This window comes from Mytilus californianus, unplaced genomic scaffold, assembly GCF_021869535.1.
Source record: "Mytilus californianus isolate M0D057914Y unplaced genomic scaffold, xbMytCali1.0.p SCAF_4, whole genome shotgun sequence".
Lineage (NCBI taxonomy): Eukaryota > Metazoa > Mollusca > Bivalvia > Mytilida > Mytilidae > Mytilus > Mytilus californianus.
Window position 1 is genome coordinate 83,870,645 of NW_026262690.1, and position 25,320 is coordinate 83,895,964.

At 33.2% G+C, this 25,320-nt stretch overlaps 2 long non-coding RNA genes across 2 annotated transcripts; one reads left to right on the forward strand and one right to left on the reverse strand.

Moving 5' to 3' along the window:
- Positions 1 to 4,756: 4,756 nt before the first annotated feature.
- On the reverse strand, positions 4,757 to 12,799 carry LOC127738741 (uncharacterized). Its single transcript, XR_008000157.1, has 2 exons — positions 12,446 to 12,799; positions 4,757 to 4,954 (listed from the first exon to the last, which is right to left on the reverse strand). It is a non-coding gene; the product is annotated as an uncharacterized LOC127738741 (long non-coding RNA).
- Positions 12,800 to 22,744: 9,945 nt separating this feature from the next.
- Positions 22,745 to 24,971, forward strand: LOC127738739 (uncharacterized). The gene is made up of 2 exons (XR_008000155.1): positions 22,745 to 23,212; positions 24,194 to 24,971. It is a non-coding gene; the product is annotated as an uncharacterized LOC127738739 (long non-coding RNA).
- The last annotated feature ends 349 nt before the right edge of the window (positions 24,972 to 25,320 follow it).

Sequence of the window (25,320 nt, forward strand, 5' to 3'; positions counted from 1 at the left end):
CTTTACGGCTATTACTGTGCCACTTTTACTTTAAAGTTTCGTAAAAAATTATATCCTAGAATGGCTGGTTGATATGCACTACTATTTTATTCAAAGGTCAAATCATAGGACTGTGCGGCATATTTTCAATATTTATATGCCCGAACTTCTTAAACTTAAGAGTTTAAACTTATACTAAAATTCTTTACTACCCCTCTCTTCTCTTTTGGTCTTTTTCAGAATTCAATTTCGCCGCTATCAATGTGTATTTATACTGGTAACATTCCCAAGTTATGTCTCTATGAGATGAAGCATAGAGATCATATCTGGGAACCAGTACGTAAACAAAACAAAATATCTATGAATATTATATATCTCCCCAAAAGAGGCGTGGTTTGTGAAACAGCTGTATTAACAAAGTGCAACCTAAAGTAGTGCACCAAGACAGGTTGAAGCCCTATCTTGGAGAAAATGTTCCTGATTGGTTTAAATAACATATAGGGGTTTAGGGGAAGTTGAACCCTAAAATATCCATAGTCTATCCAGCATAGTACAGTTATAGAAATATTTTATATTATATATTGTCAGTTATGATAAAATCAAATAACAAGATTTTAAAGGAAATGTTCCTTTTTATAATTATAGGTCTGGGTTTACACTTGTGGAATAAGCCATGACTATAGTTTTGACCAATTTATTATCTGTAAGAGGCACATGACGGAGCAGCACAGCGGGTTCGGATGGAAGTGTGAGGAATGCTGAATGGTGGTAAGCAGGAGAGCAGCTCACAAGAAATGTGAGGGCAAGTTGAACCGGGTCAACAGATCGACCATGGCGTGTACCAAAGAAGAAGAGAGTTTCATGAAGGTCCAAAGGGAAAAGGAAAAAAGGATATTATTATCGAGAAAGTGGACCAACAGGAGAAGGAGATTTAGCAAAAAGATAGCAAGAAGAGGGCACACAGAAAGGACCGGGAGTCATCTTCAAAAAGACCGAGGACAGTATTGGGAGAATTATATCCCTTTAACAGCATGTCTCTTGGGCCAGAAGAGAAGACAGAAGGAGAAAAGGAGAAGATGAAGAAGAAAGAGAGGTCATACAAGGACAAGATGATAAAAAGTAGGTAAGGTTTATTTTGAATGTTGGAGGCAGCAAGTATGAGACTTCAGCTACAGTAGTAAACTACTGTCCCTCAATTATAGCAGATATGATTGGCACTGGCTCACCTGTAATATCTTATACAAAAGATGGAAGGGCCTTTTACTTTGTGGATAGGGATCCAAAACATTTTGCATTTTGCTGTGTTACGATTTAGTAATCGTATGATTTAATCAATAAATCTCTTGTTTAGAACCATGGTTGTCCGTTATTTGCAGCAATTTTATGAATCACCTATTTTGTTTACGCTTTCACATTGCTGTTTTTACGATGGAATTTCACCTCGTACAGTATATTTACGGTTGGTTGGCAGGTCTAATTATGATACATGATGTGGGAATGTGTTTAACTTTTTAACTAACTTATTTTCTTGATATTATAACTTGTGGATTAGCCGTAATCATCTAATTCCCAACAGTGCCATAGTCTATTTACTCGAGCAGCCATACTAGTGTTTTTGCCGTTTATTGTTTACATAATAAACTGTTTGATTGGTTGATCTACTGACCAAAAACTTATAAATAGAAGGTATACAAAACAACTTTAGATTTATTCTTACGTCTGCAAGAGCAGTGAAACATACTTGCGCACGCAAAAACAGTTATAGTCAACCTTTATAGCAATGTCTACCAAAGTCTACTTTAAGTCTGTTACGCAGGTTTTAAGTTATTTAAGAAAAACTAAACCTTCTAACGTTAAGGTTTTCACATGGCTATTGTTTGTTTTGCATAAGTCAACCTTCAACCTACGGGAAATTCCCATTCAATCTTCGTTCCGCTTAGTCAACCTTCTACTGTTATATTAATATGAGAGATTTTCTGGAAATCTAATTTCATTTTAGCAGAAATAAATAAACAAGAGGCTCTCAAGTGCCTGAATCGCTCACCTGTAATTTTTTCCTTAAATCTTTCATGAATGATTATTTTTGCTTTTCAATATATATTAATGAGTGGCTTAAAAATGCTATTTAAATGTTCTTTTGTATCTGTCATATTTTCTTCAAAAGCAAAAAAATGCATTTTACCCCTTTGTTCCATTTTAGCCATAGTGGCTATGTTTCTTGACGTACAAGGAAAAAAATACAAAATTTATACTAGATACTCTGAAACTCATTCAGCCAAGTTTGGCTGAAATTGATTCAGCAGTTTCAAAGGAGAAGATTTTTTTAAGTAAGCAAACTAGATGAACAAATGGTGAAAAATTGTCTATAAAGGACAATAACTCCTTAAGGGTTTAATTGACAATGTTGGTCATATAAAAAACTTATTTGTAGATCTTACTTTGCTGAACGTTTTTGCTGTTTACAGTTTCATCTTTGTCTATAATTATATTCAAGATAATAACCGAAAACTCCAAAATTTCCTTTAAATCATCAATTCAGGGACAATAACCAAAAAATCAGATACCGGATTTGGCTGACAATTTCAGGGCAGGTAGACTTGACCTAATGAATACTTTAACTTCTTGTCTGATTTGCTTTAAATGCTTTAGTTTTTGAGATACAAGTCAAAAACTGCATTTTACCCTATGTTCTATTTTTAGCCATGGCGGCCATGTTTTCTGAGGAAACGGAAAATAAAACACAAACTTTATTCTACATACCCTAAGAATCATTCAGCTTAAGTTTGGTTGGAATTGGTTCAGTAGTTTTAGAGGAGAAGATGTTTGAAATAGTTTACACGGACGGACGACGACGGACGCCAAGTGATGGCAAAAGCTCACATTTCTTGGAAAGGTGAGCTAAAAATAAATGAATATTTTAAACCAACCCGTATAAGTATTTTAATAATATTGGTAACCGAAGGTGAAAAGGTCAACCTTCGGAAACAATCAACCTTCTTGTAATTTTAGCCAACCTTCCTGACCTATTAATTGGATGATTGCGACATGTTGTACATAGATTATATTTTGTTGAGGGTTGATACGGTGTGTGATATTGAAAAAGCCATATCATATACACTTTATTATATACATATACCTCACGTAGATGTTTTTATGTGACATGACGTCATACAGGTAAGGAGGTATGCAATGACGTTATACAGATTATAGGTTTGACATGACGTCATACAGATTAGGTGTTTGATAAAGCCTTTGCAACAGTGACTTCAATCGATGACGTAACGTCATACAGATTAAAGGTGTGATAAAGCCTTTGCAACCGTGCTGATATCGATATCACCACGGGTGGCTGATACAGCACGCTTGCCAATAATTGTATTACACATAACGTCACAGTACCCAAATTGCACCTATATAGCAAAAATAGCAGCGAAAATAATACAAGCTTTCTTAAGGACTAAACAATCTGTATGTTTTATTATTTAATATTATGCACGTCTTTCAAATAGGTAAATATATTCAAATATTCACAAAATGTTCGCAGTATATATCAACAGTTGAAGTGTTCACCTGAAAAAGTAAAATCTACGGAAACGTCACCATGCGACGTCCACAAATTAGTCATCTTTTAAAAATGAGCAAATAAAATATGTTACGAGCATCCATTTCATAAGAAATGAATAGTAAGCATGGACAAATGTCAAATTTTTCTAAATATTTGAAAAAATAAATCAAAACATCTGTTATACGATTTTTAAGGATGTGAATTTAAGCATGGATGCAATTTGGGTACTCATCCGTACAGAATCATGGATCGTTTGGTGGTAGGTTCAACCCCATTTTTCTATGATTCAATATGGATTCAAAATAAAATTGGTGGATCTATATAGTAAACAAGGATACATCTACAAAATAAACACAGAAAGGAAAATTTTGTCTGGATCATAAATAAATGTGGTTGAAAAAACTGTCAAAATAGGTGCAATTTGGGTACCCTCAAGTTACAATATATCTGTATTTACTACTAAGTATATAATAAAGGAATAAATGTATAGTTTGTCAATGAATTGTAAATATTTGATTTTATAGATGCTTCATAAAGTAACACCTGACTTACTTTAAGGATCCACGCAAATTATATTCGGTCAAGCCTCTTATTCTAATTAGTCATATCCACTCGGTTTAAGGGGCGAAATCGTTACAATATAGAGACAGAGCACAATATTAAGGACTCCCTAGCAGAGAGAGCTGAAGTAATAAAGAGAGGTTCCAGTTGTCTTGTAAGCCAACATCAATGTTCTGGACACCTAAATATAGGAGGGAGTTGAACGCGGTCAGGTTGGCGTTTTGCAGGCATGACCATGGCGAAGGAGCAAGGGGCGGAGACCGTTATAGAGGAAAGGGATATGTTAGACAAATATGACTTGCTGGCCTTGCCGGGAACGGCTGAAGATAGCCAGTCTGGGGAAGATATGATAATAAAGGCTCGGTTGGCTAACTATCACGTTTTGAAGGATATTGGTATGGGAAAATTAACTAGGATTAAAATACACCTGTAACGTTAATCTTTTGTTCAAACACTCCATTATTTTTCAGGAATGGAGAGTTATTTTCTATTGTTCGTCTTCATTCATCCGGACGTTTTGCACTTGGATATTTCCATAGGATTAATTCTAGAGGACGTAACGCGATATTGAATGAAGATGAAATCTTATTAAAACGATTGATACTGGATTTTTTAAAATTGGGATCGTAGTAATACAATGAACACTAAATATCTCATTATCAACAAACAACTTTTATTTGCGAGTCGTCATTCCATCTTGTAAAATATAGTATCGTATTCACTTAAATTCAAGAATATAATCCACAATTTGTTTTCCGATGCAAATCTTGGCTGAATTTTTGTCACGGATATTATCCAAGTGGGTAAAAACGAACATTTTTCATTGAGCCCCATTCCTCTTCTGTGCATCTACAAAATATCAAATGTGTTAACTGTGTGTGAATCAGTGAATTCTATTGTAATATTGAACACATTAACATTATTCAATAATGAAAGTAAGAGAACATATATTTCACATAAAGATTTGATTTTGTACAGCAAAAATCGTTTGTTGCATTTTTATATATATATATAAATTAAAATAACAAAAATAACTCGGATTGTTTCTACAATAATATTGTGGTTTAATAGAATAAAAAGTCCAAGAAACTGAAATGGTCAAAATGGCGTATTCGGTATTTTATTTGATTGTTCGTTGTTATATTTTAAAAATAGTACTAATGAATAAAATTTGAGGGGTACGGATAACATTTGAATAAGACCCCGTCCACACTAGGACATTTAGATCGATTTAAACTAGATCGGTTCACTTTAGATCGATGTAAGAGCCAATGTGAACGCTTTGAATCGATCTTTAATCGGTCTAAACTAAAACACCAAAAGAGGTAGTTTAGTTTGAATCGATCTAAAGTGAAACGATCTACCTTTAAATGTGAACTCAAAGATCGGTTTAAACTAGTACGATTGAATCGAAAATAATGTATGCGCAAGTATAGCGGCAAAACTACACGTATTATAACATAGCATCCCTGTATATATCGGTGGTTCGTTGTTTAATCCATATTTCTCTGTTAACAGACCTTTGTGTACATGCAAGTAAAAAACAAACGGAAAAAAGTTGTCTTCCCCGTAGCATAAATTTGCGACTGAAATCTGTTGATTTTTTCTTTTCAGGGACTGAATCATTTCTTCATGTTGTAACTTCCTAGCTACAGTTTTTTGTTTCAAAATTAATGAAAACTGCAAGAACACCAGTATGAAAATTTGAACTTGTGATTCAAGAGAAACAATAACTTCATCCATTTTTTTTAAGTGTGTGTATCAGTGTATCAACACATAAATTTGATTAATTATCTCTTTTTATACACAATGTTTACAGTTTTACGGGTAATTAGGTCAGATCGATTGCATTTTTACTTGTAGTGTGAACGCCGTGGTTCAGATTAGACCAATAGAGATCATTATGAGAAAAAGATAATGTGAACGCTAACTGGTTTTATTTAGATTGATTAAAAAAATTCTAGTGTGAACGGGGTCTATAGCTAAGGCTTATGTTAAATATTGGGCGGTGTTTTAAATCAATTTTCAACAGAAACGCGTAACATAATCGAATTCATTCACTGTTGTTATATGTCCAGTGGCAAATATAACAGTTATATCGGCAGTGCAAATAAACGGCGTTAATCTTGAAATAAATGTTTAAACAGGTTGGGAATATTCCTAATTGGGATATTATATCCCAACTGTGGTATTGTATCCTAATTGAAGTATCTACGTAATCCCCAATTGGCGTATCAACCCATTCTATCTCTCTTATTTAACTCAAATGAATTTCGCGCACTTTTTTACAACCCCTGTATTTAACTTCATGAACCGTGTAAAATGTTGTATATCAGGATTTTGCTGACAGTAGCTGCATTTGGTGCGTGCATATCGTTTTACTTGCAATTTTAACAACATGGGACTATAAAACGCCATTTTACTTGAATAAAATACCATTATTTTGTCTGTTCTTTCATGACCGACATCTTCACAACATAGACTATTGACAGGAAGTGCATATATAGTTGCTGATGCGATGCCGGTGAGTGAGATACTATTTTCCGTCAATACACAATATTTGGGTTAGGAATGTATGGAGTGCGAGCTTACCAAAATATAACCATTGATGTATTTTAAAATGGTTTTTAATACTTTTAAGTCATATGTCATTAAATATAACTTTAATTAAACATAAAAACTATCAAGTATATATACAAATATATCAAATGATAAAAACATAAATCAAATGAAAATTATGTGATATATAATTTTTGCAAGCGATCATAATTTTTTCAATTGGAAAAGATAAGCTGTAGTTGTCCTGATATTAAAACGCTGATAAAACATCGTTGATAAATGATATTCGTATACAAATAATATTAGCAGTTGCTATTCGTCCTGCTAGCCGGACGAATAGTACCAGGACTATTTGTCCTTTAATACAATTTGCATGTCACTTTGTGTTTGTGTGTGTAATATTATCTTCAGCAGCACCAGGGGGTCGCAAATTATATATATGTACATTTAAAAATGAATGTTCTGTAATCTTTATTGTTAGGCATATATATGTACATTTAAAAATGAATGTTCTGTAATCTTTATTGTTAGGCCCCAATGTTGTTACTAGTATATAGTCCAATGTGGATAACAAATAATTAGAGAAAAAAAAATCATGTATATTCCATATGTATTTCTTTATCTATGGATTCACGTTGTAAGATGAGGGAAGAAATTACTTGTAAACCAAACTTGTGTCGTCATTGACTCGTGCATTTTAAGTCAATGTAAAGAATTTGGTCAACCTGAAAAAGGTACAAAATTATTATGCATGAAGCAGTCAAACAGAATTGAGAGCCGTGGTGTAGTGTTTAGCGCATCGGACTACAAATGCAAAGGTTCCCGGTTTGATCCCCACTCTCCCTTGCAGATTTCGAAAATGAGTAGGCTAATGCCGCTTCAAGGCAGCACTCGCATTTGCAAAGTGGAAAGGGATTAATATAAGTTGTAATAACTTGTTTCCCAATCCACTATAAATAAATATGTTTAAACTAAACAGAATTATAGAGCCCTTAACATCCAGTTCTCCATAATATGAGTGAGAGGTGGCAGATTTTTCTATATACCCCCACCCGAAAAAAAAAAATTTAACAACACTACAAATAAATCTTATTAAGAAATTCATGGAGGGATTTTTTTTTATTTACGTGAGCGGGTGGGGGTGACACGGGGTGCTCCTTTTCCCAAATCCCTCTTTTCTTTTTTTTCTTCTGAGCCAACCTGATTTGTCCTCTGTATTTCGTTTCCCCGTTTCCCCACTTTTTATACTCCTAAATCCCACATCCCCACTTTTTGTACCCCACCCCTTTCCCCTTATATCCCACTTCGCGGGCTACTTGCAAGATTCATTTTCGAAATAAATTACTTAATGATCTCAAAATTGAAAGTCAGTGATCGGATTACACGCCCATCCCCCTCCCTCCCCGGGAAGTGCTGCATAAGATAATATTAAATGCACTATGCACTTCCATATGCACATAAAATTACATGCGCATTGAAATGGGCAGACAAATAGCCGCTCCAAATTATATATCAAACACATGCGCGCTTTGTATACTTTCAAACATACTATTTAATGTATAGTTATGATAAAAACTATCATTTTATTCAGTACTTTTCGTGAAATGTGATTGTTGCGTGCTTAATGTCCAGTGGCAAATATTTCATGCACATTAAGGACTTGTGGACACAAATAAATGCGTATAAAATAAGTTTTCTTTTGTGTTTTTGTTCCTAATTTTTTTTTAATTGCTTTGACAGAAAAAACCACAATGCAGTTGTAAAAAACACGAGGAGTTCTCAAAAGACACGGAATTCGTTATACATAAAAGGTCAGCAAGAAAAATCGCTAAACAACTGGATGATATTTTAGTAGAAAAGGCTTTTTTTATCTGATAGAGCTGTATACCTATGTACTGCTTGTAGCAATTATGCGTATGAAAACTTCGTTGTACCGCCAAAAGAAAAACGTCCGAAATACAGTAGCCATTACGTTGAAACAACATAGAATTAATTGAGAGTGATGTCATCGAGGATGATGATTTGATTCGATTAGTCTCGATGATAGGCAAAAAGAAGCGTCAATCCTTAATTTCAGAGCTTCTCAACATTATGAGAATGATGGCTTTTTCGAGAACTATCAGCCAGATAAATGGTTAAATGAACAAAATAAAGTTATTATTGAATTTATGAAATCTCTCTGTGGCATTGATTCATTTTCTTTGGATAACCGAAAAACTTTTATATTTTGTCAAACTGTATGAACAACTCCTTTCGTGTTGTACTAGCAATGTAATTTTTCCGTTTTCGTTTAATTTGAATTTGATGACATATTTTTTAACTGGAAGTAAGACTGTTTGCGACATCCACAACGCCGTTTCTCCAAGTGGTAGATATTCTTCTATCCTCAATTGGTTAATTAACCGAAGCAATATTGAAAATACTGTAGCGCCGGATAATGATAATGATCTATTCACATTTTTTGATAATAATCAGGTTCTACAAAGAAATTGGCGAGTAAATTTTCACTATAAGAGTACAGCTAGTTTAATTACAAATCTTCTGCATATATTTCCAAATTCACAATTAAATATATATATACCTTATAAAAATCTGTTTTGAAATACATTGGCTGCTGGTTTTGAGGTTTGATTTCTACAAAAATCTCACTGCCAGTAGACACATGTAATTCTTCTGCCTATTTCGAATTATAAAAAAATATATATACAGTATATTTATTGCAATGCAAACTATAACTTAATGATAGTTTTCAGATTAAGGACGAAGTAACAAAAATGCTTGGCATGACTGATTCAAAAAATGATATATATATCATTACGATCTTTCCGAGGAAATATTTCAGTGGAGATGTAGAATTCGTAAACTTAACTTTTTGGAGAACCCACAAGGTAATTGTAAAAGATAAAATATGTAAACAAAACATAATTAATTTTCTCCCCCTTACATTACGAACAAGATTAAAACAATAGAATTATTTTGAAATCCTAAAAAGATAACTCCTATAATTTCATCGTTTAAAAAAACCCAACATTTATTGTTTTATGAAGTATTGATGCATCATATACATATTTGAATCTATAGTTCTATCCTGTTGGATAATTCTGTTTTTTTTTTCATCTTTGCATGGAGTGGTACTATTTTTACATTTTTTTTTTAAATGAACAGAAACTGATAAAAATTTTGTCTAAACGCGTCTTCGTTAATATCTTTTTAGATGAGGAGGCCATAACAAACATCAATGGTGATGATCTAGATTACGACCTGGTTAATTTCAGTTTCAATGCAAAAGAAAACATGAAAGCATACAACCTGGATTATAAGAATGGCCATGACTTCGGCAAAGGAAGAAAACTGCAACCAATTTTTGTGTTGCCATCAGACAGAGAAAAAGTTTTTGATATTGCAAAATTAGTTTCAGTTATATAAATGGCATTGTTCGAGTTCATTCATTAACGCTACTATTGACTGGAAATGAATATTTGAAATAAAATTAATTACGCTAAGAATACAAGATGCAATTACCTGATTTTTTTTCAGGAGTTGGAGCTCATTTGTTGACGATCAATGCACTTGAATGGGGACATATTTGAAACAACCTCCCTTTTTTATCGAGCCTGCGACTTTTGTCGCAAAAGCGAGACATAGCGATCCTACATTCCGTCGTCGTCGTCCAAAAATATTCACTCTGTGGTTAAAGTTTATGAAATTTTAATAACTTTCTTAAACTGTCCCGGATTTCTACCAAACTTGGACAGAAGCTTGTTCATGATCATAAGATAGTATCCAGAAGTAAATTTTGTAAAAAAAATTTTTTAAAACATTTATTAGATTCATAAACCATCCTGGACGTTTACCAAACTTGGATAGAAGCTTCTTACAATCAAAAGATAGTATCTAGAGGAAAATTTTTAATCATTTTTTCGCCATTGTTGTTGAGCCTGCGACTAACAGCAAAAGAAGCCGAGACACTGGGTTCCGCGGAACCCTTACGAATTTTTACTGGATTGGAACACCCCATTTAAAAACAAGGCTTAATCCGCCCATGTAATATTTATGAAAACTGATAGACAATATTCCACCAATAACAACTTCTTGTATAATATTGGAATTCACGTTTTTAAACGAGGGAACTTTACCTCTATTTGTTTCCATGAATTTGTAGACATAACAGTTTTTTTATAAAGTTTACCAGAGACATATATATACGTAAATATTCTCTGGGTTTACCTTCCGTAAACCTGAAAACCTAACTTACGTAATTTATATGTATTCCCATTGATGGAAATCAATAACTGATTCTTATCTTCACAATTTTGTTTCCACTTTAAAGCAAACCAAAGGCAACAATAATGAAAGAAATATTGGTTGCATTGGAGGAAATAGGGATGACGGAAGAGGGGGTGATTTTAGAACAACAGTGGAAGGCAGAAGTGAAGAAAGGGACAAAAAACGAGTACATTACATTTTACCGAGAAGTCCTCCAAGCTGTAGATGAAGCAACCAGCAACGAAGATCACGATTTACAAGATGTGTAAACGTTAGTACCTTAAAAACACTATATAAAATAGTGCTGTTCACCTTTGCGAATAATGCTTTCCTTCTTTAATATAATGACTTTGCTCTGGCACTGCCCTCTTTAATAAATTCTTTTCCTTTTGGCCAAGTATGGTGCACTTGAAATGATGGCTCTTGGCTTTTTTTTTGTTTACCAGGATTTCTAGGCACACCAGTCTTATTATAAGGTTTACTTTCCTGGAGAAAATAAGATACAAATTCATACCGTACTTAAATTTTCATTTCCTTCATGAAAAAATATTTTTCATTATTAAATTGCATATTTGTGTGTTTAATATTGATAAATATATATAATACGATATGAATTTCTTGAAAAATCGTTTATAATTGAAATTATTCATGTTCAATAAATTTGTACACGATACGCTATGTTGTTACACATTGCTTTCCATAACTTATACGGAAAATGATGTTATCCTGAACTGATATAACTTTGATACAGCTTCTGCATCCGGGAACTAACAAAATGGAGTTTCAGAAGCAAAAACATGTAAACGATGTTTAGATTTAATGGTAAATCAAACATTTCGTCTGAAATATTCCTCCAAAGCTAACTATTTACCCTATTTATGTATAAAACACAAAATATGCATTGATGATATTATGTTGCTATGAATATGCAGCATCCAAATACAAACTTCAAGATGTCAAATGGAAGAGAAAAACATGTCCTAAAAGACTGTGTACTTACCATCTTGCACTTTGTAAGCATGGAATAGAAGGCGCGAAAAATAACACGTGATACGCCAATTGGGGTGTACGTAGATACTTCAATTAGGATACAATACCCCAATTGGGATATAATATCCCTATTAGGAATATTCCCAACCTGTTAAATGAAATTAAAAGGTAGACTTTTGTCCACTTTTAAAGTTAAATACATACAAAACGGAATCCAGAAATGTTTTTAATCATGCGGATTTTTGTTTCTAAAACTTTTTTGCTTCCTTTCTGATAATAGGCAGAATGAAACATACTTTCAGTTTGCTTGAATTGCTATTAAAAAAATGCATACAAGGTTTGTTCGTTGTAATTAGCAAAATGATCGACAAAATGTTGTGTTGTGCATGAAATACTGTTTTCTTGTTTCATTTTATTTCATCGAATAAAATGGTTTGAAATATAGAATCAAATTTTGTTTGCGATATGGCTTTAAATCTAGCACACCGTTATTAGTTAAATAACCTATACTAGAGTGTTACATACCTGGAAATTCATTCTAGTTGTACCATTTCACTTTTCTCAGATGATTCTACATCCAATATTTATCAAACGAAAAAAAACATATAATCCATTAACCTACATGCATAAATACTATTTTTTTTTCTCTCCCGAAATACCACTTAAAGACACAAATAAATATCCTTTCAACCACACTACAGGAAAGACGTGCGTATCCAATGACTTTAAACGTAAATCTGAATGAACTTTATTCAAGATATTTTTATAGTAATTATTCTACTGTTCATAAATACTTCGTTAAGTGAGTAGATGGTCAGCTTGATCTTAAATTTTGCCTGCGGATTCTTGGGTACAACACAGGGAAAATGAAAAGGAAACCGTTACAAAATTAAATAAAATTCTTTAAAATGTTATAATCTGAAGATTCGTTTTTAATATTTAAGGTGTATTTTAAGTTAGCGAAAGTCCAAGTCTAGGTTAGTCTATGAAAAGGTATATACTATGACATTTAGAGCGAGGGGGTTACGGGGTTGCCCCGAGCTCTTAATTTCATAGTATATACCGTTTCATAGACTATCAAATTTAGCACATATTTACAACTCAAGTAATCTTTTAATTGGTCTATTGATAATTTATTTTGGCTGATTACTTGTATCACAGGTGTTTGTAAAACGGAGCTCATTAACGAAATTTTGTAAATCTACTCACTATAATATCATTGTGAAATATGTGATTTCAAAAGGCCCTTGACTCCAGAATGAAAAGATGGTAGCTGCTGGTGTAAGTATGTTTATTGATATAAAACGGTGTTTTACTATACATGTATTGTCCTTTAAGTAAGCCTGTTATATTGAATAGTAAAATTACATATGAAAATTACTTAGTTTATGAAAATGTATGAGAAGGTTTTTTCAAAAGTGTAATAAAAAGTATGGATCACGGAGTGTTTGAAAAAAGGAATGGTTGTGCAAAATGGTTAGCTTTTGTACATACTATTCCCGGAAAAACAATTTTGTGTGAGGGGAAAAAAACTCAACGATAGAATTTTAAAATAAAATATGGGAAGTTAATTTTTAATATGTGCGTTCAAAACTTCATGCAAAATAAGATATTGGATTTTACATAATTTACACACTACCATCCGTAAGAAGATATGCTTCGAAGTACGCTCGAGCCTCCTTGTGTTTCTTCTTTATTCTATTTTAGTTTTGTTATTTTGTTTTATTTTGTTTTCCTTTCTTTTGGTTGTTTAGGTTTGTTATTTAACCTGTTTCCGTCAAAATGTAGCTGCCAGAAACAAGAGGAATTTTCTGAGGGTAAAATGTTTTCGGTATTTAAACGATCATCTCGTAAGATAAGGGTAGGCATTGCAACTTATTGGTAGAAAAACAATTTATTTCCAAACGGTCAACTTATATTTATACTGCCTGTGCTGACTTTGTTCAAGATAATTACTATTTGCCACCTTGAGAAAAGAGGCCAAAACATCATCACACTATGTAGATACTCCGATCGGTTTTTGTTGAATTTCGTCCGTTTTAGCAAAAGTCAAGCGTCAGATATTTTTAATGAAAGCCACTCGTTGTCGAATGCTTATAAGTCTTCAGATTTCTTATTGTAAATTTGTCATTTACTGCAAGTAATGGTCAGAAGAACGCAACCCTGTAGTTTTAGCGTTTATTAAGTCGTTAACTGGCATGGAAGATGCATCTGAAAAAAAAATTACTATCTGTGGAAATGTTATCAACATCTATTTTATGAAACTAATTGTAACATTGTTTTGCCTCTTTCTTTTTCTTGCAATTTGGTTTCATATTTCGTTATTAGCAGTAAACTTGCATGCGAAATTCATGCATCATGCTCACCAGCAGGGAGCTATTATATGGTACTAAACTGGATAGCAGCGCAAATAGAATAGAAGTGGAAAATTAATGAGACTGATGTTATAACTCTTTTTGACAATAACTAGGTTATCGCACGAAACTGGAGGGTGAATTTCGACAGTAAGGCGTCTGTCAGTGTAATTACTAATTATTTTGCATTTTTTTCCCATTTATCCGTCAGCTATTTACAAAATAAATTGTTTTCACCGGCAAATTGGAGATTTCGTTTTAGTAGACAAGAGCTTGTCCAAAGGCTTTCAACATTGCAAGAGCAGAGCAATGCCTTATTTCGCAAGTTCAGAAGAGATTTATACAAAACCGCTTGATAATTGTACACAATACAATAACTTCTGGAATGGACTTAGTATCCAAAGAAACCAATTTTTTATTAAGCAAGAGTCAACGAAAAAATAAGATACAAATGACAAGAACGAATTTGTAGGTAAACGTCGGGTGTCCAAACCAGAGAGTGCTATGATCGACGAGCCTCTCATGTTAAATCCAAGTTCTTGCGAGGACGTTGACTAATTGTTCTAAATGTTTACTAATTCACTAGATATATGTTGTGTTAAGAGAAAATGGGCAATAGCTTGGTGTGATTGGTCCCCGTGTATTTTTGGATCGCGACTGATAGACGGTACCTTTATCTGTCGAGGCTGTACCGAAGAAATAAAAAACAAAAAGTGCTTTCGAAACGCACATTAAGGCACATAGTGTAGAAATATATGGAACGGTTTACAACAACAGCAGAAAGTTCAAAGATGTGCTTCTTATTCCAGGGTCTGGCCACATAGAAAGCAATATGACTAAGTGTGCTTTTAAGTTGTGCTGGTATGTTTTTTTCAAAGAATTGGCACACATGCTTGGCTATAAAACTATTAAAGCACAAACCACCTGTCAAAATGCGAATGACCATCATAAATCAACGCAGATTTAGAAATAGCCCTTTTTGGTTACACGGACGAACTGTTATACTGCTGTTCTTTTTGTGAACGACAGAATAAAACTCCATCTGTAGAGGACTACTTTTTGTGGAGTACTAATGTCGAAAATGAAAATTACTTTTTCTTATCCGAAGTTTGTTTAACCTTCTTTCTTTCGATATTTATTTTTCGAGTAAATGATAGCATGTCGAATGAAATTTGCAAATCTATTCTATATAAAAAAAAAACATGACAAATTATATGGAACTCCATCTCAGGGATCTTCTCGTAAGAGAAGCCATGCCTCACCTCTGTACGTTTATTTAACGCCATTTTGTGTCATAGATCAAACTTATTCGTTCAGTGTATATTTACTTGTTTTTGAATATTATCTTTTTGATTGAGTTAAGCCATTTCAATTGATATTTTATTGTGTGTCTTTTTATGTTGTAATGTTATACCACTATTTCAGGTTAGGGTGAAGGTTGGCGCCTGTTAAAACCCGCTGCATTTGTATGCACCTGTCTTAAGTCAGGAGCCCGTTTTTTCAATGGTTGTCGTTTGTTGGTGTGGTTCATAAGTGTTCCTCGTTTCTAGTTATATAGATTAGACCGTTGAAGGGATGATTTCAACTGCACCACCTGGAAAATCTTGGTCTAATAGCTTGATTGTGAGCTGCAACCTTCTACAACTTTGTACTAAAAGGTTACAAATGTGTTATTACTTGCTTCATACTAACAACCTTTAACTAGCAATGAATTAAAAATTTTCAACAGTACATAAGTTGGACCAGAAGTACATAAGTTGGAACAGATAAATCAACTGCAAACTGCAACCGAAATTTTGGCCATTTGGTTTTGCGAAATAGAAAACATTTTTAATAAGCATGGCAAAATTGTCCATGTGCCAATAATATATCCTCCAGAACTAGAAATTAAAGAAACAACAGACACGGCTTTCTCCGCCTCATTTTTAGACTTGTACCTCGAATTTAGCATAAGCGGCCATCTCAGTACCAGAATCTATGACAAACGAGACGATTTTAATTTTGAAATTATCAATTTCCCCAACCTTAGTAGCAATATACCAACTTCACCTGCATATGGGATATACATTTCCCAACTCAGTAGGTATTCAAGAACCTGCAGCTGCTACTCAGACTTTGTAAAACGTCACCAGTGTCTGAGCAGAATGTTGATGAACCAGGGTTATGTCAAAGAACGTCTCGACCTTTTTCTAAAAATGTTCATCAGAAGATACCAAGACCATGTTGATAAATATTCCGTATCAACTTCACAAAAAATATGGTCTTGATGTGTAGATTCTAGGTACTGACGTTGTTTGTCATCTTAGTTACGTGTTATAGTGTTCTTTTATTTGTCTTTTAAAAATTAACGTTTACTCTTTGATCCATTTTTGGTAATATCCTTTAGGCGTGGCTCGGTACTTGTACATCCCGTCATTGTGCTTTGTCTATATGCCTTTTTTTTATTTTATGGTGATTGAGTTGACTCCTGTACCCCTATTTTTGACATTTTTACCTATTATGTCTGTTTGCGAATTTTATGCGACTGTCATAAAAGAGAGAGGTTTAGCTAGCTTTAAAACCAGGTTTAATTCACCATTTTCTTTATCAGACAAATGCCTGTTCCAAGTCAGGAATATGACAGTTGTTTTCCATTCGCTTGATGTGTTTGAGCTTTTGATTTTGCCGTTAAGGGACTTTCCGTTTTGAATTTTCCTTGGAGTTCGGTATTTTTGTTGTTTTACTTTTTACCTTCCTCATTGTAAATATTGGTCTTCTATTTATGTGAATAAAAAATTAAAATTACAATTTAAAATTGAGAATGGAAATGGGGAATATGTCTAAGAGACAACAACCCGACCAAAGAGCAGACAACAGCCGAAGGCAACCAATGAGTCTTCAACGCAGCCAGAAAATCCCGCACCCGGAGGTGGTCCTCAGCTGGCCCCTAAATAAAATTTTGTACTAGTTCTGTGAAAATGGACGTCACACTCAACTCTAAAACATATAAATGAACTAATGTTTTGTGAGATCTCAAGCCTCCCCCTATACCTCTAGCCAATGTAGAATAAAGAAACACATAGCAATACGCACAGTAAAACTCAGTTTAAAAGAAGTCCGTGTCCGATGTCAGAATAGGTAACAAAAGAAACTTAGCAAAATGACAATGATACATAAATGAACAAAGGACTACTAGCAGTTACTGACATGCCAGCTCCAGACCTCAATTAAACTGATTGAAAGATTATGTCTTCATCATATGAAAATCAAGTACAATCCCTCCCGTTAGGGGTTTAGTATCATACCATCATAAAATTTATGAGAACATAACCCGTATCATGCCAACAACTGGTTTTAGAATAAATGTGTTTATTTCCGATGCAAAGACCCTATGAGTGAATCAATATCAATACCAAAATATGGCAGGGTGGTGGTGACACTGAAGAGGAGGACATAGCCAAGAGATTTGTATTCATTAATTTTTTTATTTTTCTTTTCTTACATTTTCATTTCATAGACATTTATTTATATGTTTCCCCAACTACACTAAGGAAAATATTAAGGAAAAATAACAGACTTCAAAGTTGATAAATACAGACGACTGTTCATGAAAGAGTCCATAGTTATATTACCTATTGTTCGAAGGTACTAAACATCACACAAAAAATACAACTAACAAATGCACACAATATTTAATTGATACATGTCAAAGCAAAAATTCTCATCAAAGATCTTACAGCAAAAGTAGAAAATAAAACTATTCTAAATCAAAATATTTTATTCACAGTTTCATATGTTTATAATATTGATTTATTGAATGATTCTTTTTCTAATATTGATTTACTGAATGATTTTTTTTTCTATTATGGAAAAATTGAGTGAACAATTTTAAAAACATACAAGATAAACTAGGTGTATTGACTCTTGAGAAATATAAAAATCAGCCAATCTTATGCAAAGTCAAGAGTTCTTAACGTGTGCAAGTGACACTCTCTGCACACGAGGCATCGGATTTAACGTTCCCGATCTGACCGGACGTGACTGCGTACTTGCACACCCCGCATATCCAAACGGACGCCACACTTTGGCAAAGGTTTTACTGCCGGTCGGAAGAGTGACCATATTTATATTTCCCATCCACCCTTGAGGGTTACAATCAATTAAAATAAAAATAATTTTTATTGTTTCAAGAATATGGGTTAATGAGTTGCATGAACAATTCTTGTAAAATAACAAGAGGCCGTCAGATTGACAGCAAACCGGATTTTCCTGCATGAAAATGATATTTGCAAATCTGGACCCGCAAACAGGATCAAGTAAAAAAAATAATATATTTTCGTAGGGTTCAGAAATAGAAAGGCCAAATCAATCTAAGTATCACTTTTCGCTACTTAAAGGTCTACAACTTTGTAATAAACGGGTACACATGTGTAATTATTTGCTTCATATTAACAACCTTTCTCTAACAATGAATAAACACATTAAGGAAACAATACAGACTTCAAGTTGATAAATACAGACGACTGTTCATGAGAGACATAGAAAAGCCCAGACTTATATTTTCTGATGTTCAAAGGTACTAAATATCACACAAAAATATTACTAATAAATGATCACACTATTAAATTGATACATGTCAAAGCAAAAAATCTTATCAAAGACTATACAGCAAAAGCAGAAAATAAACTACTATCAAAATATTTTATTCTGAATTTTTTTATGTTTCTTTTAGTGTTGATTTATTGAATAATTTTTTTTTTATTATGGATTAATTGAGTAAAAGTTTTTTTAAAACATATAAGGGAAACATTATCATGAACAAATATCAGTATAAAACTACACTTTGTTATTTTTTTTTATCTTACTTCATGAAAGAAATCCAATCTTACCAGGAGCAGAAACATAATATTAGAATATCATCCACTTGTGTGAGAATACGTCATATATAATTATGTTGCGGTTGTACCTCAGCAGCAGAATGGAAGTGATTGTTGTCCATTCACAATGTTTAACTTTAACCAGCCGTTTATTGTATAATCAAATGCAGGCCTTATTCAAGAATTGAATGGATATTTTTGTAATTTTATGGGGTGTTAAGCATTGACCAAAACACAATTTGTATGAAATGTGGAAGCGCTTCATACTTGTAACATGTATAATGTGTGCACAATCAACACTTATGTATTGCTATAAGTATAGCAGTTGTGCAATCATAAATAAAAATTATGGAAAATAGCAGTATCTACTGTTTAAACAGGATACATTATTATAGGTTAAGGTAACCAAAAAAAAACAAGTTATAGGGTTTATACAGTTTTGTATCTAAATACCAGATTCAAGTTTACAATATTAAACAAACTGCAATAGCATATATATTTGGTTAAAATTGTTTATTATTAACTATACTTTTGTCCTTCGTTTCACATTTTTATGGCCCAAATTGATGGGATGTCCTTACGGGCACAGGTTTACATTACATTAAGATGAATTTAGTAGTGTTTTATAAATTGAACAAAAAAATGTGCCTTATTACAATTAACAACCATGATATATGAATGAACAAAAAATGTGCCTTATTACAATTAACAACCATGATATATGAATGAACAAACAAATGCAGGTTATGTAAAGATTTCTTCTGCATATCCACAAACCCTCTTTTGGAAAATCAGGTAACAAAAATTAATGTCAGTTTGTTCAACTACAGTAAGTTTTTTAACTGGTATTGGGTTATTTGAGGTATTTCCATGGACAATCTGTTTCATTATATTAAAATTAGGTAGAACAATGTTCATCAACGATTCCAAACCATAAATATATAAAAATTGGGCAAATAAAGGCAACAGTAGTATACCGCTGTTAAATAGTCATAAATCGATTAAGCGAAAACAAATCCGGGTCACAAAAGCAAGTGTGATGAAATCCCATGGTAACATTTTACACATAATTTTTACTTGAAAAGTAAAACCGTGTTCACATTGAGCTAAACTGTGATGTGTAAGTGTACTCAACACTTAAACTAAGATCTATTACGTTCCCATTACTATATAGTTTAAAACAGGCTTTGACTTCATGTAGTCAATAGTCAATGTAGACCTTGTGTGGGGTAAGTGTACGTAGAACTAGATATTAAGAACGTGGACTTTATTATTAATATTTAAGGAAGTTACATTATTGAAAACAAATTATTATAATAATATTATGAATTAAGTTATTTACCTATTTATTATACAAAAACTCAAAAATTGCTCAGTTAAAAACATGATTAAATCCAATAGCCTTAGTGGACTATTTGATTTTCAGTGGGAGGCGGATTGTTAACTCATAGAATATTCATTTAACATTGGTTGATAGTACGGCTTATTTATCTAGCGCGATAATTATTTTTAACTTTTTGCACACAACTTTATCATGCATTGTAGGACAAAATATTTCTCTTTATAATGCCTTGGACAAGATTATTTTTACAGTTATTTCCAGTCCAAACTGTTCATTTCAAAAAATAATCCCATGGGTGTCTGGTGAAAAGAAATTTGGTCATTTAGGTCTTCTTCTAATCCGCCGTAAAACCCTTTTCAAATTAAGGTGTGTGTTTGGCTGTGCAGGATGAACTAGTACTCAGCCACGTCTGGTCGGAATGCAAACATTAAATCCGATGCCTCGTGAAGAGAGTGCCTCGCTCTCTGCACATTAACAACACTTGCAACAACTCTTTGAGGGGTCCGTAGGTTGCCTGTTTCAAGGCAAAGTTTCAGTTCCTCTCCAATTTGTTGTCATTTTCCAATGGCAGTCCAAATTGCCAAGATCTTCATCTCGGACTGACTCTATTACAGGACTTACCTATTGCATTTATTGTTCATTTGTTCTCGTCCTTAAAGTGCATGGAATATTTGCCACTGGAAGTTAAGCAACTAACAATCAATGAATCATTTTCAAAATCTTATTTTCGCCTTTTGTTACGCTGTTTTATCCTGTGTAATCGTGACATCTTTAGAACTCTCAAAATTCTCCAAATCAATAGAACGTTTTTCTTAATGTACCGATCATTCATCGTCGTGGTACAAACCATTTTTGTTATTCATCGGACTGTCGGACAAATCCGGTGAATAATGGATCGGTCTGGTAAAATTTTGTTCAATTCCGGTGTTGTTTACCGTCCGTTTTTTTTTTTTATTATCGTATTTCCGGTAGAATACTACTTCCGTTGTATTTTTATATGAAAGGATAACATGCTTGGATTATTAAAATATACGGAAGGAGCCATTCCTGGTTAAGCTGCAAAAAAAGAAAATAACGGACGATGAAAGGAAAGAAAAAAAGCAAAGTATATGAGACACACAGACCATCACGGAAATTGAATAAAAAATGGCAAGAAAATCGACCGTGGCTGAAGTTTGAAAATGACACAATGACTTGCTCTGTCTGTGTAGATTACTATAGCAAGTGGCCTACGGGGGCAAAACATTTTTTCACTGATGTGCCTTGTCAGTTAGAATCATATGTAAAGTAATTGGAGTTATTATAATGGTAATAATATTCCTGAAATGCAATCAAGCAATTGTGCACAATTTTCATCAAAATATCCACTCTTGTCACATGATTTTGTTGTCGTGCATTTTGGAGAGGAGTAGGGCACAACAAGTCATAAGTTGTTTTTTTTTGTCGGATAATATACAATGAGATGTAAAAAAAATTGGTCTCATAAAGTTTCATTTGGTCTGGTAAAGCTAGGTTGTTTACCAGACCGAATGTCCTGTAAAAATAAAATTCATTCGTGTAGTCTGTTAATAATAAAAAAAAAAACCAACCATTTTTTTCAGTAACATACAGGAAAATTTTTAGTATTCCCATGCCCTCTATTTTCAATGGAATCGAACGATTTTTCTCATTTCCCTCCTAAAACAAAAATTTTATCGTTAAAAAAAGATTGAATTGTCTACCCCCTTCCTCACCTTAAAAAAAAAGGTTAATAAATAAAAATGAATTGGTCATTTACAGGTAATTAAAACCGATGTACAGATGTATAAATTTATTGTGAAAACAGTGTTCCTTACATGAAACTAATTGTAAACAGGTTTACATTACGCGACGTTAGGTGTGAACACGGCCTAAGTAGTGCTATAATTTAAATAAGAGTTTAATAAATCATTATACTTGAAACATATCTTCCAATACTTAATATTTCTACATAATATTTCGATGAGACTAATTATAGGAATGAGGCAGATTTTACAATTAAAAGGAAGTATTGTTTTTTTGTATTCATCAAAAAAGGAATTGCTGAAACTGTGAAACAGAGTGTGAAATGAAGTAATGCATTATGTTATTTAATAAAAGGTGTCTTTCTGAGTAAATAAAAATAAAAATCACCCTGTGTTTATGTTTTTTGTTAGAACTAGTGGGTTTTCAATTTCAAAATATTGGACATTGAATAGACATTGTGACCTACTTGACTGACATCTAGCTTATTTGGAGTGGAAGTATTATTCATAAGTGGAGCCTAATAACATGGACTTATATTTTAATAAAAAGTTTTCTTTTGTGTTTTAATTATAATTTTAAGGCACATTTTTATTGGTAAAGACTAAAAAAGGTAATTTGATAATATTATTGCGAACGTCACATCTTTTTCGTCCATTGTGGTATGTTACAATCGCAATTTTCTTGTTGGTTCTCAGACGGCCCATTGTTATTTTTAACTCGGGTTTTATAAATAATTGATATAAATAGCAATCACATTAAATTTTGATGACGAAAGGGGGTCAAAGGACTTTCGGAATCAATATCATTGGCTGTTTTAGTTTTTGCGAACGTTACTGCTCTACGTTTCCGTCCAAATCAATGTCACGTGAGCAATATATATTTAGATCTGTAACTCTCCTGTATAGGAGTTACGATATCGCCCTTTGCAGAAATGGATGCGGAGCCGGTTTCCTCACATAATGGGAAAGCAAAGAAGGTAAGTTGTCTGTTATATCGTTACACGAGGTCCTTTATTGTATTCCGTCCATCAAAAAGACATTCGCAACAAAACGTTGAATCAAGTAATGTCATTTAAATGTCACATTAAGAAACTTTTGTTGTGGTTTTTCATCTCCCAACGAGATTTGACCATATTTTACGTACAGTTGAGTCTTCTAGTTCATCAAAATACATTTCTTTAAATAATTTGATGCGAACGGTATAAGGTGGACAGATTTTTATGTAGCGATCGTTACTTTGGGACAGTAATTGTTGATGTGATGTTATATAAGAAAATTAAAACCGCCTAATACATAGTAATGAGGGGGGTAGGTCCTTTATTGGGATTCCGGGATCGGGTGTTTTTAAGCTCGGGATTTCGGGATTGATCCTTTCGAGATCCGGGAATTCTTTTTTCGAATTTCGGGATGTCGGGATTAAAGTTTTTTTAAATTTGGGACCTCGGGATTCCATGTTTTTAAGCCCGGGATTTCGGGATCAGGACCCCTCCTACCCCCCTCAGTAATGAAGGGGCGCTCATTACTATATATATTTGAAGGTAATATTCTTTTTCCTTTTCGAAGAGCTTCATACCACATCTTCTATTTTTATAATAACAACTTAGTTCATTAATTGCCAAAATTAGTCCAGTTCTTAAAATTGTCAAAATTGGCATAAAAGTCATTGCTCACAGACAAATTTACCAAATGGTAAACATACATTTGATTTTCAGGCTTATCTTAGCATAATCTCGGGTAATCATTAAAAGAAGATGGTAACTTGAACTGTTCTAGCTACAATTAATGACGACAACATATCTTTAATTACCATATATACTGAAAGCATTCGGCAAAAAATTATGTCTTGATTGAAGTAAATTTGAAGGCAGTACTTCAATACATTTTAAAAATTTTAATAGTCGTTCATTTTTTAAATTATATTCATATACCAGTAATATTTTCAATTTATTTTCTTTCAGATGAAGTCCTCCAGAACTAACACCTCCAGAACTAACAGAGACGATAAATTTTTCAAACATTAAAATATTTTTAAGCTTCTAGGCAGTATTTTAGACTTTTGAATGCAAATGCATCATGAATTAAATGGGCAAAGCAAGGTGTTCTGAAGACTACAAAAGACTTTCTTCACCACAATCCATGGTGAAAGTCATTGAGGCATTGATCACTATGGTATTTCCATCTTCACTGCGAATTGATTTGAAATTGTTCATTCTTCTGTTGTTTGATTTTAACTTGCCAGACATTACATGGGCATTTTGGCTTGTGCTTCATAAATAATCCATATCCCCCTTTCTGTTTTGAGTGCCAAAGGTTGCAGGTTCAATCCCCAGCCAGATAAAATAAGACATTAAAATTGGTCTTTGCTGCTTCTCATCCAAGCCGACAGCATTTAGGAGCAAAAGCAAGGTCAGCTTACAGAGGCAACAGAGTGTGTATAATGTGTCTTTGTGGAAAATCCTGCTAAGCGTGTCGGTCTAGTACAAAGCAGAGATCATATTACATCAACTTGTTCTCGTCCTGATGTGCACATACTAGTTTGACACTGGACCTTAAACAATAATTAATCCATCCATCCATAAAATCTGGTGTGTCAGTCTGGTACAAAGAACAGTTCTTATTGCATTTGGTACTCATATCATATCAACATCTCAGTTCAGGACTAAAGATATGAACAGATCTAGAAGAATCATTCAGTTACATCTTAAAACTTTTTCGATAAAGATATCATGAATCTTATTTTTCACCTCCTGTTACAATTTTGGCCCCATTTAGTGCGACCCATCTAGATAGCAAATTTTCTTAATGTATTACTGAAGAAGATGTTGCTAATGTTACTATTACAAATTGGTTTCTTGTGTATTCATTTGATACAAAGTACACCTGCCAATGACATTCTGTATATTTAGATATTCTAAACCAGACTGTACAATTTAATTACTCAAAGCATTTATAAAGCACGACTGTGTGCATACATTTTATTTTTTAAAGATGCTGTTGCTAATGTGACATGTCCAAATGTCGCTAACGTTACTCATTTTTGTCTCCGTCACATTAGCAACAGCCTTAATTCAAAACATGTTTTCTT